We start from the raw sequence: 16,358 nt of genomic DNA on the forward strand, positions 1-16,358 counted from the left end.
CATTATTATCCTGTATGGAGGACTATGGGGGGTCATTATTATCCTGTATGGAGGACTATGCGGGGTCATTATTATCCTGTATGGAGGACTATGCGGGGTCATTATTATCCTGTATGGAGGACTATGCGGGGTCATTATTATCCTGTATGGAGGACTATGCGGGGTCATTATTATCCTGTATGGAGGACTATGCGGGGTCATTATTATCCTGTATGGAGGACTATGCGGGGTCATTATTATCCTGTATGGAGGACTATGCGGGGTCATTATTATCCTGTATGGAGGACTATGCGGGGTCATTATTATCCTGTATGGAGGACTATGCGGGGTCATTATTATCCTGTATGGAGGACTATGCGGGGTCATTATTATCCTGTATGGAGGACTATGCGGGGTCATTATTATCCTGTATGGAGGACTATGCGGGGTCATTATTATCCTGTATGGAGGACTATGCGGAGTCATTATTATCCTGTATGGAGGACTATGCGAAGTCATTATTATCCTGTATGGAGGACTATGCGGGGTCATTATTATCCTGTATGGAGGACTATGCGAAGTCATTATTATCCTGTATGGAGGACTATGCGAAGTCATTATTATCCTGTATGGAGGACTATGCGGGGTCATTATTATCCTGTATGGAGGACTATGCGGGGTCATTATTATCCTGTATGGAGGACTGTGCGGGGTCATTATCCTGTATGGAGGACTGTGCGGGGGCCCATTATTCTGTATGGAGGACTGTGCGGGGGCCCATTATTCTGTATGGAGGACTGTGCGGGGGCCCATTATTCTGTATGGAGGACTGTGCGGGGGCCCATTATTCTGTATGGAGGACTGTGCGGGGGCCCATTATTCTGTATGGAGGACTGTGCGGAGGCCCATTATACTGTATGGAGGACTATGTGGGGCCCATTATACTGTATGGAGGACTATGTGGGGCCCATTATACTGTATGGAGGACTATGTGGGGCCCATTATACTGTATGGAGGACTATGTGGAGCCCATTATACTGTATGGAGGACTATGTGGAGCCCATTATACTGTATGGAGGACTATGTGGAGCCCATTATACTGTATGGAGGACTATGTGGAGCCCATTATACTGTATGGAGGACTATGTGGAGCCCATTATACTGTATTGAGGACTATGTGGAGCCCATTATACTGTATGGAGGACTATGTGGAGCCCATTATACTGTATGGAGGACTATGTGGAGCCCATTATACTGTATGGAGGACTATGTGGAGCCCATTATACTGTATGGAGGACTATGTGGGGAATCATACTGTGATGGGGTCACCATACTTTGCCGGGGGCATTGTGGGAGAGGGGGGTACAGTAGGGTCATTATACTGTGCATGTGGAGGGTATTGTGGAGGAATTCACTGAGGGGGTATCATACTGTGTTTGGGGGCACTGTTTGCAGCATATTTTATTATTATCGGTATTATTCAAGGTTTTTATCCTTTATTATTAAATATTTAAATTAGGCCAATCGGTCATATGCTTTTAACTGCTCTTACATATTATATTATTCCAATATCTATTCAAATTTGCTTTGTTCGTGGGACAACCCCTTTTAGTTTGTTTCCATGTGAAAAGGTGGTTCATAGTAATTGATGACAAGGAAAAACCTCCTCAATTTGTAAACTTTTTTAAAATAAATATCAGGGTTGGCACGTGACTTTGTCCAAGCTTTCAATTTTGGCCCTCTGTGTATTTGAGTTTGACATTCCTGGATTACATCCTATTAATAATAGATTATAGGTGAACTCTTTCCCTGCAAAATGCGGAATATGTTGGCAACTAGGAGCTTCTACCAAAAAGTTAAGCAAGTAGTAGACAATTGTAAGTTGGTATACATTAACACCTACTGTGGTATTAGCTGGCATGGTGCATAGCAGGTACATGCTATTTAGCTTTGTAAAAGCTAGGAAACTTGAAGGACTATTTTGCTGTATGCCAAATACTACAGCAGATTTTTGCCCATGACATGGATGGGATTGTCTAAGGCCATAAAAAGAAGATTATCTAGTTTACAAATAGATTAATAAAACTTACTAATATGGTTTAATAATGAAATTATTCCAGCACAAACGGAGCTCACTCTCCGAATCGGTGTCGGTTACAAGTATGAAGGGGGCTGGCTGTCTTACTCCGTTTATTCCTCTGCCTACACCAAATGTTATGGGAAATGGGGTTGGTGTAACTAATGATCTGACTAACTTCCAATGTCCCACCATGCCGGACGCCCACCAATGTCCATTAAAGGGAATCGGTCACAGCGATCCACTACCCCCAAACTGTTTTATATTGTGATGCTGCTCTCTGTAAAATAAAGTCATCCACAATCCGGTACTCCCTCACCAATATAAAAAAAACTGTTTTAATCCACATGCAAGGGAGACTTAAAGGGAACCTGGCCGCTTCCTCAGTTCTCCCCAAACCGCCACCATGTATGTTTTGCCATCTTTACACCCTGCCGAACAAGCCTTTTTTATGGTCTTCCCTTTAAATACCAAAAATAATTTTTAGGACTGTGATGGCGATATGCTAATTAGTGGGTCATTAGTTGTGGGGCTTTGTTTCCCCCCCCAACTAATCATGTTATTCTCCTTTGGGTGTTAGTGACATGATTTCTAAGAGCAATATCACCACCGGCTTATCCCAAATCTCGGCCTCTCTGACAGTGTGCAGTTAAGAGGGTGTATGACCCTCATCAGCGCAATGCACATGCCCAGGGAGGCAGCGGTGACGTAGGACACCTCCATATATATGTAGAGCTGGTGGTAACAGCTGGCAGAGTCCTACCTCAACAATGCCCCCATGACTAGTCACCCACTAATTAGCATATAGCCACCACAATTATAAAATACTTTTTTTGCCAAATGCAGTAGTCAATAAGACAATGAAACAAGCTTGCTTGGTAGGTATAAATATACTAATACATATATGGTGGAGGTTTGGGGGGCTGGAGTATCTGTCAAGTCCCCCTGAAGTGCTCAGAGAGTCACAGCACTTCCCAAGCCTTGCCTCCCTGGCTCTATGATCCATCCATCCATCCTTCTTCTGTGGCGCCAAACCAGTGAGTTGTTACGAAGGTCGGGTTGTGTTGGGAATAGGCATGGAGGCAGAGGCTCGGGAAGTGCTCCGATCACATCTAAGGCATTTATTTGAAAAATAACTTATACAGCAAGTAGCATATATACTGGAATGGCAGACATTATCTTCCAGAGAGCAACATGGCCATATAAACCCCTCATAAGATCACAGCTCCTTGTACACCCAATATAAAGTCTTTGATAATGTTTCCTTTCCATATGCTAATTGTACCAAGCGTCTGACAAGCGCCCCTAGACAGTGCCCGGCACCCCCTCTGTCCTCACAAACACCATCTCTCCAGTCTTGGCTCACGTGGCTGACGCCTTCCACAGGCCTGCGTCCCCTACTGTGCAGACAAGATAGCTGGACAGACAGTGGATGACTTAGGAGACGTCAGCCACATCAATCAAAGTTGGAAAGACGGAGATTATTGCGGGGACAGAGGAGGTGCTGAGCACAGTCTTCAGGTGCCCATCAGACCTCTCGTCACCAATTATCAAATGGAGAGGAAACATTATAAAAAGCATTTTTTTAGGTATGCGGGGAGCAGGGATCTTATGAAAGGGTTACAGGACAACTAGTAAAGACAGCACAAAAGTGGTGGGAAAACTTTATATAGAGAAAACTTGGGGACAGCGTCCCTCTAAAACTAACCTGTCAGTCTTCTATACCCCACCCAAGAGAATACAAAACTTGATGGGTCTTGAAAATACAATGTAATTGATACCTTTAAAGATTTAAAGTGCTGTGAAATCCCATTCCAAAATGATGCTAATGACATGCCCCCAATGTTCGTCCAGTTTCAATGTAGGGCACGTGCATCAGTTTTTTTTATTAGGGTATGTGCACACTGTCAGTAAACGCTGCGGTCTGGACGCAGCGCACTTGCATTGTGTGCAAACTGCAGCGTTCTACATTGCAAGCAAGGTGGATGGGATTTCAAGAAATCCCATGCCCATTATTCGTCTAAGTGCACCTGCGGATCACCCGCGGACACAGACATGCGGCGTGTCTTTCCAGACCGCAGCATGTCAATTTCTCCTGCGGCGTCGCTAGTCTTCGCAAGAGAAATTAGATCAGTGTAATGTATAGGATGCGGTGAATCCGCACGGTTCAATGATCACATGCAGATTCACCAGCGTGCAGCACTTTGGACGCAAAATAAAATATACTGCATTCAAAGCGCTGACAGCACGGATGGTGTGCACATACCCTTACTCCCGGCCTAGCACCACCCTCCTGTCCATGACTGACCACTCCACCCTCCACTAGCCAAAAGGCTAAAATAGAGGGCAGAGCTGTCAATCAAGGACGGCAGGACGGGAATAACGAATGAGACTTAGAAGAAGGCCGATGTGGCATTTACATGGCAGCCAAGTAACACTGTGATTTCATATATTTCCTATAAAACAATGATTTCATCCACAAAACCACACGGCCATAAAATCTGTGATGCAGCCACGATGTGCCTGCCACACCTGGCCTTATCCTGATGCCGTCGCCATTCATAGACACTGCTCCATTAGCATTTACTTTCAGAGAGGGATTTCTCAGCGCTGGATCAGCACTTTGGGGCCCTGCAGGTATCTTGTACCTAGAATTTTCAAGACCTACAAGATCATGTGATCTGCTGGAAGGGACGGGGGGGACGGGGGGTTGATGATAAAATCCCTTTAACAACTATTTTTAAAAAAAAGAAGGATATACCTGATAATCTATACACTGCACATATACAATTGTCCCATCACATGAAGTACCGTAATTGTGCTCATGTGGTCATAGGATGTTACAGGCTCAGCAAGCAAGACTCCATACCAAGCTCAATCACTATGTGATCTGTTTCCCCAAATTAAACAATATTCAGACGTTGTATTAGCTCATTGCATGTACACTCATCTGACACATTACAAAGGTACAATAGTAGATCCCCATCCCTACGATCAAAGACCCTGCATAGTAACCCACCCTGACCCGCGAACCTAAAAAGAGTCTCCCTCCTGCCGCTGATCATAGACCCCCCCCATCCTGATCACACCCTTCATAGCACTGCCCATCATACTCAAACTGATTATAGAGCCCCCCCCATCATGCTGAAAAAAGAGCCCCACCGCCACCATATGTGAGAGTAAAGACCCCCAAAGCTTGTCATGCTGATCGCAGAGCCCAGACAGCCATAATCTCTGATCATAGAGCCCACTCCCTCAAAATCATGCTGGTGGTAGAGACCCCCCCCCCCCCCCATCAGGCTGAATGTAGAGACCCCCCGCCCCTCTCCGTCAGGCTGAATGTAGAGACCCCTCCCCTCGCCGTCAGGCTGAATGTAGAGACCCCTCCTCCCCCCGCCGTCAGGCTGAATGTAGAGACCCCTCCTCCCCCCGCCGTCAGGCTGAATGTAGAGACCCCTCCCCCCGCCGTCAGGCTGAATGTAGAGACCCCTCCCCCCGCCGTCAGGCTGAATGTAGAGACCCCTCCCCCCGCCGTCAGGCTGAATGTAGAGACCCCTCCCCCCGCCGTCAGGCTGAATGTAGAGACCCCTCCCCCCGCCGTCAGGCTGAATGTAGAGACCCCTCCCCTCGCCGTCAGGCTGAATGTAGAGACCCCTCCCCTCGCCGTCAGGCTGAATGTAGAGACCCCTCCCCTCGCCGTCAGGCTGAATGTAGAGACCCCTCCCCTCGCCGTCAGGCTGAATGTAGAGACCCCTCCCCTCGCCATCAGGCTGAATGTAGAGACCCCCCCCCCTCAGGCCGAATGTAAAGACCCCCCCCACCTCAGGCCGAATGTAGAGACCCCTCCCCCCCTCGCCATCAGGCTGAATGTAGAGACCACCCCCCCCCCTCAGGCTGAATGTAGAGAGCCCCCTCGCCATCAAGCTGATTGTAGAGACCCCCCTGATGCAGATTGTAAAGCCTTCCTACCATGATCATACACCTTTCATAAAGCTGCCCCCCTACTGATCATATAGCCCCCCCTCACCATTCTGTTCACAGAGCCCTTAACACCATACTGATAAGTGCTGCTCTTTACTCTCATCATACACCCTTCAAAGAGCCCCCCATACTAATACAGAGCCCCCATCCTTATTATAGACCATTCATATTAAGTCCCCCATCCTGATCCTGCAACCCCGATCATTAACCCTTCATATAGACTCTTCATGGAGACCTCATCTTAATCATAGACCCTTTTTATCCCCGCTCCCATACAGATCCTGGAGCCCCCATCCCGATCGTTTACCCTTCACAAACCCTTCTTATCCTGTCCTCCACCATCCTAATTATTGAACCTACAATGAGCCCCCCCAAATCCTGATCGTTTACACTTCATTAAGGTCCCTTTGTCCTGATCATTGACCTTTCATAGAGCCCCCCCATCCTGATCATAGACCCTGTTTATCCTCTCTCCCATACTGACCATGGAGCCCCATCTTGATCATTTACCCTTCATAGGGGCCCCCCCATCCTTATCACATACCCTTCTTATCCCCCCTCCACCATCATAATCATTGAACCTACATAAAGTCCCCTTAATTCTGATCGTTTACACTTCATAGAGCCCCTCCATCTTGATCATTGATCCTTCATAGAGACCCCCCATCCTGATCATTGACCCTTCATAGAGACCCCCCATATCCTGATCATTGACCCTTCATAGAGACCCCCCATATCCTGATCATTGACCCTTCATAGAGACCCCCCATCCTGATCATTGACCCTTCATAGAGACCCCCCCCCATCCTGATCATTGACCCTTCATAGAGACCCCCCCATCCTGATCATTGACCCTTCATAGAGACCCCCCCATCCTGATCATTGACCCTTCATAGAGACCCCCCCATCCTGATCATTGACCCTTCATAGAGACCCCCCCCATCCTGATCATTGACCCTTCGTATTACCCACCCATCTCCTGATTGTTTAACTTGCATAGAGCCCCCCCATCCTGATCAGACCCTTCTTATCCCCCTCCCCCATTCTGCTGACCCTGGAGCCCCCATCTCTGCAGCCTGAACTACTTCAGCCCCATCACCCCCCAGAACAATGTCCCCCCCCCCTCACACTGCCCCCACTATTTGGCTCTCCTCCCACCTCCGTGCCCCGCGGGTCCTCGTCCTGAGCCCATGGGCCCTGCCCTCCCCGGAGAGGAGCCCGCCACAGGCAGCCATGGTCTGTGCACCCCAACACATGTCACCTGGTGTCTCCCGGCCCCCGGGACCCCACCCCGCAGCGCACACACGACCACCCTCGCCCTGGCCGCTCTCCCGCCTCACATGTTCGGAGCTTCTATCCCGGCCCCCGGCCGAGTGTCGGCAGATCACACGCCCCACCCCCCGCCGGGTGTTGTGCACGCTAGCGGGCCCCCTCCAGCTGCTGCCCTGTCCTCCAGAGCCAGGCCACGGCGTGCAGCCTCCGCTCCTCACCCCGGTGCTCTACTTGCCGCCGTCTCGCACCATACCTTCCAGGGCTCCGGTCCCCTCCCCTTCGCGGGTGATTTCCCAACCCCCTTTCTCGGACAACGTACAGTAGTGAGGGCCAGCTACAGCCGTACTCTCTTTTGCAGCTGCAGTCTCTGGCGCAGACACACTCTCGGGAGGTCTCTATCTCGCCGTTTCTCGCTGTCTCACGCACTCTGTCGCTCTCTCTTAGGCGCGCCCCCGCTGCGGTCCCTTTAAGCGCGTTCTCAAACCTGTAGCAGGACAAGCGCGCTTCCGCGAAAGAGGGCGTGGCTATGGTATAGAGGCGGGGCTTTGGCCAACAGTTTCTAGCCGATAGCTCGGCACGGAGTGTGGAGGCAGGATGAGCACTTGTGCGCAGGCGCAGTCTTTTCCTTTTGATGCGGAGTGCTGGGGCCTGTTCTGACTGAACTGCCCGGAGTGCGGGCGGGATGTGACCCAGGGCTGCAAGTGCCCGAGGGTGAAGGCTGCGCTGTCTCACAACAAACAGATGTATAGAAATAATACACAGCCTGGCTCTTTCATTACCCTTCAGAGACTCCAATCAGTAATGTTTAGTGCTTTGCTAAGTGCTGACATCCACCATGGTTGTGCTATGCAGAGCCTAGTGCTGGCTCCATGGTTAGCCTGGCAGGAGCCTCTGCGCAGCTTACTAGACTAAGGTCTTGTTCACACAGTGCGTCTGGCATCAGCGTAGATGAGTGTGGTAGAATCTCTTCCACACTGTGGATAATTTCACGCAGGGCGTCACTTCTTCCTGTGGATTGCCAGCATGGATTTTCCATACTGCACAGGGTGAAATCGGAGCAAATCTGCAACAAAATCCAGTTTTCTTGTGGATCTGTGATCGAATCCACCGGGGATTTTCTTTATTAAACTCGTAACCCTAATGGAACCCCACCCGATCTGTATGTTCTTCCCTTCCAGACACCCGCCACATGTACGGCGCAGTGGGCAGATCCTTCCCACAACCCGCTGTACAGGGCAGTGATTTTGTTGGCTCACATTTATAGCCAGTAAATGATCGGTGGGTGTCGCATGTAGATCATAGCTGACCCCTGCTGGAACAGATGCTTTTGGTGCCAGCGCTGATCACGACTGTTTAACCCCTCTGATGCCGCTGTCAATTGCAACAGCAGCATCTAGATGCTTACTTGAGAGAAGGGGCTTCCTCTTTATCCCAATTGCCACCCCCGTGATTGCAATTGTGTGATACAGATGGCTGCCATGTTCACCCTAAGCCGAGTAATGGCCACGGGGGGTCACCCCGATATAGTGGTCTGTAAGGTCCTGTCATAAGCAAGGTCTAACACGGGGACGGAGACATCATTGGTGTAACTTGTGCAGCCACAGAGGGGCCCTATGGGTAAGAGGGTCACCTCCAAAGCTGGTGCAATTGTGCATTATGATGCGTTATTGGGCTGCAAGGGGCCCATGCATTGTCCTGGCACAGCGCCCCTCTTCTGTGTATGTCCGCCAATGCTCTAGCACCTGTTAGTCAGAGGCTATGTACCGTATATACAACCATATTAAAACAAAATCATCCAGAGAAAATGGCCGATATTAATCTCAGTTGTCTCCCATTTTTATACATCAGCAGAGAATAAATTGTACAAGACCAAGTACAGTTTCCTATGTTAAGAATTGGAATTTATCCATAAATATCGGAGGCTATGCGGTTGATCCGTATGGGATCCAAGTTATATTTTGTGCACCCGCAGCTTTGAATCGAGTGTGAACTGGTAACACTGACAGGTCTGATACCCTGCAATGTATAATGCCGAGTATTACACCAGCAATCAGACAAGTGGAAGTCCCAGTATGGGACTAAGTAAAGAAGTAAAAAAAAAAAAACAGTCCAATAAAATCAGTAAAAATATGAAAAAAGAAAAAAGCTTGAAAGATTAACAGAAAAATGTTTTGCAACTAAAAACGCAGTTTTTCTGTAAAAACAAAAGAGAAGAAAACAATACACACTACTGGTATCGCTGCGTCCTGAATCCGAAGCCCGTCTATAAGTCTATCCAATTATTTAACCCGTGCAGTGAAAATTAAATATTTTGAGCTAAATCTACACAGTTATAATGGTAAAGAAATCGGTGAACATCTGTCACACCCCTAGATAAATTCCAGGAAGCCTGTAGTTTCCAAACGGGATTTTCTCCTGTTCTGGCATCTTGGGGGGCCCAACAAATGGTGCCCTCAAACTTTTACTGACAAACTTGTGCTCCAAAAGCCAAATAGCGAGTCTTCCCTTTTGAGCCCTGCTGTGTACACTCACAGTAGCACGTTTTGGAGAAATTGCTTTATAAATTTTAGTGCCCATTTTCTCTTATTACCTCTTGTGAAAGTGAAACATTTGGGGTTAAAACATTTTTGTGAATAAAGCAGTATAAAATTTAATGAAGCACCCATGGGTTCAAAATGCTCACCATACCCCTAGATGAATTTTGTTTAGGAGTATAGTTTCCAAAATGTGGTCACTTTGGGGGATATTTTGGCACCTTGAGGGCTCTGTTGAGTCGCCGGCAATCTATCCCAGACAAATTGGCGTTTCAAAAGCCAAATAAGATTATTTCCCTTACAAGCCCTGCCGTGTGTCCAAAAAGGAATTTTTTACCACATATGGGGTATTGCCGTGCTCAAAAGAAATTGCTTTACAAATGTCATCATCCATTTTTCTTATTGCCCGTGTGAAAATGAAAACTTAGGGATTAAATCATCATTTTAGTGGAGAAAAACAATTTTTCATTTTCACATCCCAATGTTATAAACTTATGTAAGGCACCTGTGAGCCTGAAAAGGTAACTACACCTTTAGATTAATTCCTTGGGGGTGTATGTTTCCAAATTGGGATCGATTGTGATGTTTTTTGCTGTTTCAGCAACTTCGAAGCTCTGCAGACTACATGTCGCATTTACAATAAATTCCAGCCAAAATTGCACCCCAAAAGTCAAATGGCACTTCTTCCCTTGGGAGCCCTGTCGTGTGTCTAAACAGTAGTTTCTGACCACATATGGAGTATTGGTGTACTCAGAAGAGATTTCATTACAAATAGGAGGGGGGGTATTTTCTTCTACTACCCTTCTGAAAAGGAAAAATTTGTGGCTAAAACTGTCAGGCTCAACAGGTGAGATGTATCCTCTAAGCCTTAGGTTTAATTGCGCACACTGACCCCGGGCGTTGATGCAGCAAGCAGGAGGGCATATGGGCAGCAAGGACTTGGACTATCTGGAATCTCAGGAGTTGTCAGGCAGATGAAGTGGATCCCAGCAGGGATGAATGCAAGCACAAACACAAAAGGCACAGATGGCATGAGTAATTTATCTTTAGTGGAAGAAAGAGTTAATCCTAGTGCGTTACATCGCTCTTCACCTAGAGTCTTAAATTCTCCTTGTTTGGCCATCAGTTTTGAACAATTTGGGATCATTATTGCACATTCAGCCATTCCATTCTGGGAGGAGATTTTGAAGATGTTTCAAGATGTGAGACACGGAAATCAAGCGTTTTTTCTTTAAACTATTCTTTAAAACACAAGTCCACTCTGATGGCAAGAGAAATCAAGCCATCAAGGGAAGACAGCAAATCTCTACCTGCAAGTTCATCTTTGATCCACCTGGAAAAGCCAGCATAGAAAATAGAGAGGAGAGCGTCATTGTTCCATGTAAATTCTGCAGATAGGGTACTGAACTGGATGACATGATGTCCCACAGAGTTAGTTCCTTTTTTGAGTCACAGTATGGAATCAGTGGTGGACTGGACACAACCCAGTTCGTCAAACACTTTAAGGAAGGTAGGCCGGAAAGATGGTAAGGAATGCATCATAGGGTCGTTCCGCACCCACAATGGCACAACGTCCCCAGACAGAAAAGAAAAAATGTAGGCCAATTTGGAAAGGTCAGAAAAAAATTGCTGGGGACATAACTCAAAATGTAAACTGCATTTGTTCACAAGCCCCGGCAGGCCTTAATGTCGCCATCAAAATGGGCAGGAGTGGACAAATGTGGAAGAGTTCCCCAAACAGAATATCCCTGGTAAGTATTAGGCTGTAGCAGGTATTGAGGAGCTGGTGGTGAATCTCCAGGAGTCCTAGAGAATGCATCCACATGGGCTGTGAGATCCTGCACAGCCTGGACAAGATCTCGTTGACTTATAGAAAACTACATTACCAGTCCAGGCAGATCATCCGTGTTCCATGGCAACGGTGTTGTGGGGACCATGTGGCATGGTCTTGGGATTCTGTCAAGTTCACCAGGTGAGGTGGATCCTCTAAGCCTTAGGTCGAGGTGGGCACACGGACCCTCAGTGCAGCAAGCAGGAAGGCAAGTGGGCATCAAAGACTTGGACTATTTGAAATCTCAGTAGTAGCCAGACAGATGAAGTGGAAGCCAGCAGGATGAATGCAAGCACAAACACAAAAAGCACAGATGGTGGAGCACACCAAACACAGGACTAGAGCACAGCAAACACAGGACTATAGTCTCAGTCCCAAGACACAGGTGTATGTGTACATGGACCGTAACAACTTAAGGACCAAGCCACTTTGTAGGTTAATGACAAGGCCTCATTTTTTAAATCTGACCACTGTCACTTTTTGAGGTAATAACTCTGGAACGCTTCAACGGATCCCACTGATTCGGAGAATGTATTTTCATGACATACTGTACTTCATAGTAGTGGTAACATTTCTTCGATATGACTCGCGGTGATTTGTGAAAAAAACACAAATTTGGCTAAAATTTTACAAATTTCACAATTTTCAAACTTTGAATTTTTATGCTCTGTGAGGCAGTTAGGGACGGTATGTATCCCCTAGGATGCGCATAGAAGCATATTGAACCCGCTGGAGTGCATTGCAATCACAGACACACCTGTGGTTGCATTGCAAAATAAAAGTAAGTTTTGACTTGGTCAAGCTATTTCACGAAGTTGGATTTAAGAGAAAACTGGCATGGGCTTTTATTTTTGGAGTGAACTACAGGATTGCAGTGGGGCGGTTCACTCCCTCCAGTCCGAGTCTTGCATGTGGCTCATGTCCAGTTTTCATTTGAAAACCTGCAGCAAAGGTTTGGGTGTGTCAGTGTTTTGTCTGCAAGCTGCAGAGCAGGTGGGTCTGCAAGCTGCAAAGCAGGTGGCTCTGCAATACAGGCCTGTGTGAAACTAACACAGAGCCAAGGAAAGCAAAACTCCTGGTGCACCTCAGTGCGACACGGCGGTGCAGTCGCCCACAGCAACAGGTTTTGGAGATGGACTGTTTGACGCCCCGGCACCGATCCGGAGGATACCATTTGCCTTTTCATTGTGAGTTTTTTTGAAAATAAAAGACATTTGAGTTGAACTTTGCTGGGTCACTGCCTCATTTCAGCACAGTGTGAACACAGCTGCACTACAGCCCGTAAATCAGAGAGTTATGTCACACAAAATAGTTAATAAATAACATTTCCCACATGTCTACTTTACCTCAGCACAATTTTTGAAACACAATTTTTTTTGTTAGGAAGTTATAAAGGTTAAAAGTTGATCAGCGATTTCTCATTTTTCCAACAAAATTTACAAAACCATTTTTTTAGGGACCACATCCTATTTGAAGTGACTTTGAGGGGTTTATATGACAGAAAATACCCAAAACTGACACCATTCTAAAAACTGCACCCCTCAAGGTGCTCAAAACCACATTCAAGAAGTTTATTACCCCTTCAGGTGTTACACAGAAATTGAAACAATGTGGAAGGAAAAAAATTAACATTTAACTTTTTTTCACAAAAATTTAAATTAAGACTCAATTTATTTTATTTTCACAAGGGTAACAAGAGAAAATGGACACCAATATCTGTTCTGCAATTTCTCCTGAGCACACCAATACCCAATGTGTGGAGAAAAAACACTGTTTGGGCACAATTCAGGGCTCGGAAGGAAAGGAGCATCATTTGACTTTTTGAACGCAAAATTGTCTGGAATCGAGCGCGGACACCATGTTGCGTTTGGAGAGCCCCTGATGTGCCTAAACAGTGGAAACCCCCCAAAAGTGATCCCATTTTGAAAACTAGACCCCTCAAGGAACTTATCTAGACATGGTGAGCTCATTGAACCCCCAGGTTTCTTCATAAAAGTTTATAACGTAGAGCTGTGAAAATAAAAAAAAAAATGAAATTTTTTCCACAAAAATGATCTTTTAGCCCCAAATTTTTTATTTTCACAAGGAAAACAGGAGAAAGCAGACCCCAAAAATTGTTGTGCAATTTCTGAGTATGGTGATACTCCATATGTGGAGAAAAAGCAATGTTTTGGATGCATGACAGGGCTTGGAAGGGAAGGAGCACTGTTTTACTTTTTGAACGCAAAATTGGCTGGAATCAAGGTCGGACGCCATGTTGCATTTGGAGAGCCACTGATGTGCCTAAATAGTAGAAATCCCCCACAAATGACTCCATTTTGAAAACTAGATCTCTAAAGGAATGGATCTAGATGTGTGATGAGCACCTTGAACCCCCAGGTGCTTCACAGAAGTTTATAACATATAGCTGTGAAAATAAAAAAAAAATCTAAATTTTCACCCCAAAATTTTCTTTTAACCACAATTTTTTTTATTTTCACAAGGGTAACAGGAGAAAATGGTCCCCAAAATTTGATGTGCAATTTCTCCTGAGTGTGCCAATACCCCATTTGTGGGGGAAAACTACTTTTGAGGCACAGTGCAAAGCTCAGAATGGAAGAAGCGCCATATTGGAGTTCAGATTTTGCTGGAATGGTTTCAGGGAGCCATGTCACATTGGCAGAGCCCTTGAGGTGCCAGAACAGAAGAAACCTCCATAAGTGACCCCATTTTATAAACTACACCTCCCAATAAAATCATCAATGGGTGCAGTGGTCATATTGAAACCACAGGAGGATCACAGAATTTTATACCATTAGCAGTGAAAAAAATCTAAGTTACATTTTTACCACAAAAAAATTTGTTTTAGCCCCAGATTTTACATTTTCACAAGCGGAAATGGGTACAAATGGCACCAAAATTTGTCACACAATTTCTACTGAACGTTGCAATATCCCATATGTGGCTGTACAGTACTGCTTAGCCACACGGCGAGACTAGTGAGGAACGGCGCGCTATTTGCCTCTTGATGTGCAGATTTTCCTAGAATAGTTTGCTGACTTCATATACAAAGCCCCTAAGTGCTAGAAGAGCAGAATCCCCCTTCAGGTGACCCCATTTTGGAAATTATACCCCTGCCAAACATGTGGGCACTAAATGTGGTTTAGGCACACTGGGGCACAGAAGGGAGGGCGGCATATGGAATTGGGAGCCCAGAATTTGCTGAATTTGTTTTGGGGGGTGAGGAGCCATTTGGCTTTTTCAGTGCCTTTGTGCTACCAGTAACGTGGAAGCCCCTATATTTCTATTGACAGATGACGGACCTGAGTGGGGACTTGCTTTTTTGTGGATTGAGTTGAAGCTTTTATTGAAAACAACTTGAAGGAAAAGGAAAAATGGAAAGGTCAGCTCACAGTTTAGTAGTCCATCCACTTGGAATGTTCAAAGATTCACCCAGAGACGTCCTAGTTTGGGACGTACCGTATTTTTCGGGCTATAAGACGCACCGGTCCATAAAACACACCCCAAATTTTGGGGTGGAAAATAGGAAAAAAAATATTTTTTATAAGATGGGGGTCCGTCTTATAGTCTGAATAGGTATCTTACCTGGGGGGCGTTGGAGCGAGGGTCACAGGAGGCAGGGTCCTTCAGGAAGCCGGCGGAAGTGGGGCCTGGGCCTGTGGTGTGGCCTGTGATGGGGCCTGTGGTCTGTGGTGGGGCCTGGGCCTGTGGTGGGGCCTGGGGTCTGTGGTGGGGTCTGGGCCTGTGCTGGGGCTGGAGCCTGGCTGGGGCCTGTGGTCCGGATGGGGCCGGGTCTTGGGCCTGTGAGCGGCGTGCGCTGCTGTCCGGTGGCTGCGGATGTGCGGCAGAGCGGTGGTGGGTGCTGCGGTGCGGCTTTCCGGTGGCCGCGGCCATCTTCATGAAGCTGTGATCCACAGAAAAATGGCCGCTCGAGCTCCCAGACGGCGCATGCGCCGGCTCGGACGGCCATTTTCCTGTAGAACACTGTGCACCCACCGCCGCTCTGCCTCGCTGCCGCAGCGCTGCACATCCACTCTGCCTCGCCGCCGCACAGCCGCTCTGCCTCGCCGCCGCACCCACCGCCGCTCTGCTGCATCGGCCCTGCCGCCGCACCCACCACCGCAAGTATGTGGTAAGGTTCGGACCATAAGAAGCACCCCCCATTTTCCTCCTAAATTTGGGGGGAAAAAACTGCGTCTTATGGTCCGAAAAATACGGTAAGTATTAGTAACAAAAAAGAAGAGAGATCCTCCAGCAAAAAAAATATATAATAAAAAGTACAAACTTTATTGTTCCATCAGGGGACGTTTAAAAAACATGTAGACACCACTCAGAAATCCATGGAACACCAACCGACGCGTTTCAGCAGAAATGCCTTAATCATGGTGAGTCTGTGAGCTTTTATTGGGAACATTTTACATAATATTTTGGATCACATTTATCCTGCACTCTACGCTGAGCACTTAAATCGGGGTTTCCATCTAAATCTCTGAGTGACGTGATTCAGATGAAACTCCCAAGGGATCCATTCACTATAATGAGGTAGCAGAGTTTCTCTGAACTTAGTCTGGCCTCTGTTCAGTGGTGTTCTTTTTAAAAGTGCACAAAACTGTGGCCGCCGGCACTTTTATGCATGCCTAATAAAAAGACGGACACCTCCAGATCACAGGTCAGACTGCAACCA

General features: G+C 46.8%; 1 protein-coding gene across 7 annotated transcripts in view; it reads right to left on the reverse strand.

The window, feature by feature from the left end:
- Positions 1-7,837, reverse strand: part of ZMYM3 (zinc finger MYM-type containing 3) — a 60,475-nt gene extending 52,638 nt beyond the window's left edge. The window contains exon 1 of one of the 7 annotated variants that reach the window (XM_073640996.1): positions 7,794-7,837. The gene's annotated coding sequence lies outside the window, so the exon portion shown is untranslated. Of the gene's footprint in view, positions 1-7,377; positions 7,502-7,527 lie in introns of those variants that run through there. The other 6 variants (XM_073640995.1, XM_073640992.1, XM_073640997.1 and 3 more) reach the window with 6 other exon arrangements.
- Between the last annotated feature and the right edge of the window lie 8,521 nt (positions 7,838-16,358).

This window comes from Phyllobates terribilis, unplaced genomic scaffold, assembly GCF_046119375.1.
Source record: "Phyllobates terribilis strain yellow unplaced genomic scaffold, ASM4611937v1 Scaffold_7__3_contigs__length_470593459, whole genome shotgun sequence".
Taxonomy (NCBI): Eukaryota; Metazoa; Chordata; class Amphibia; order Anura; family Dendrobatidae; genus Phyllobates; species Phyllobates terribilis.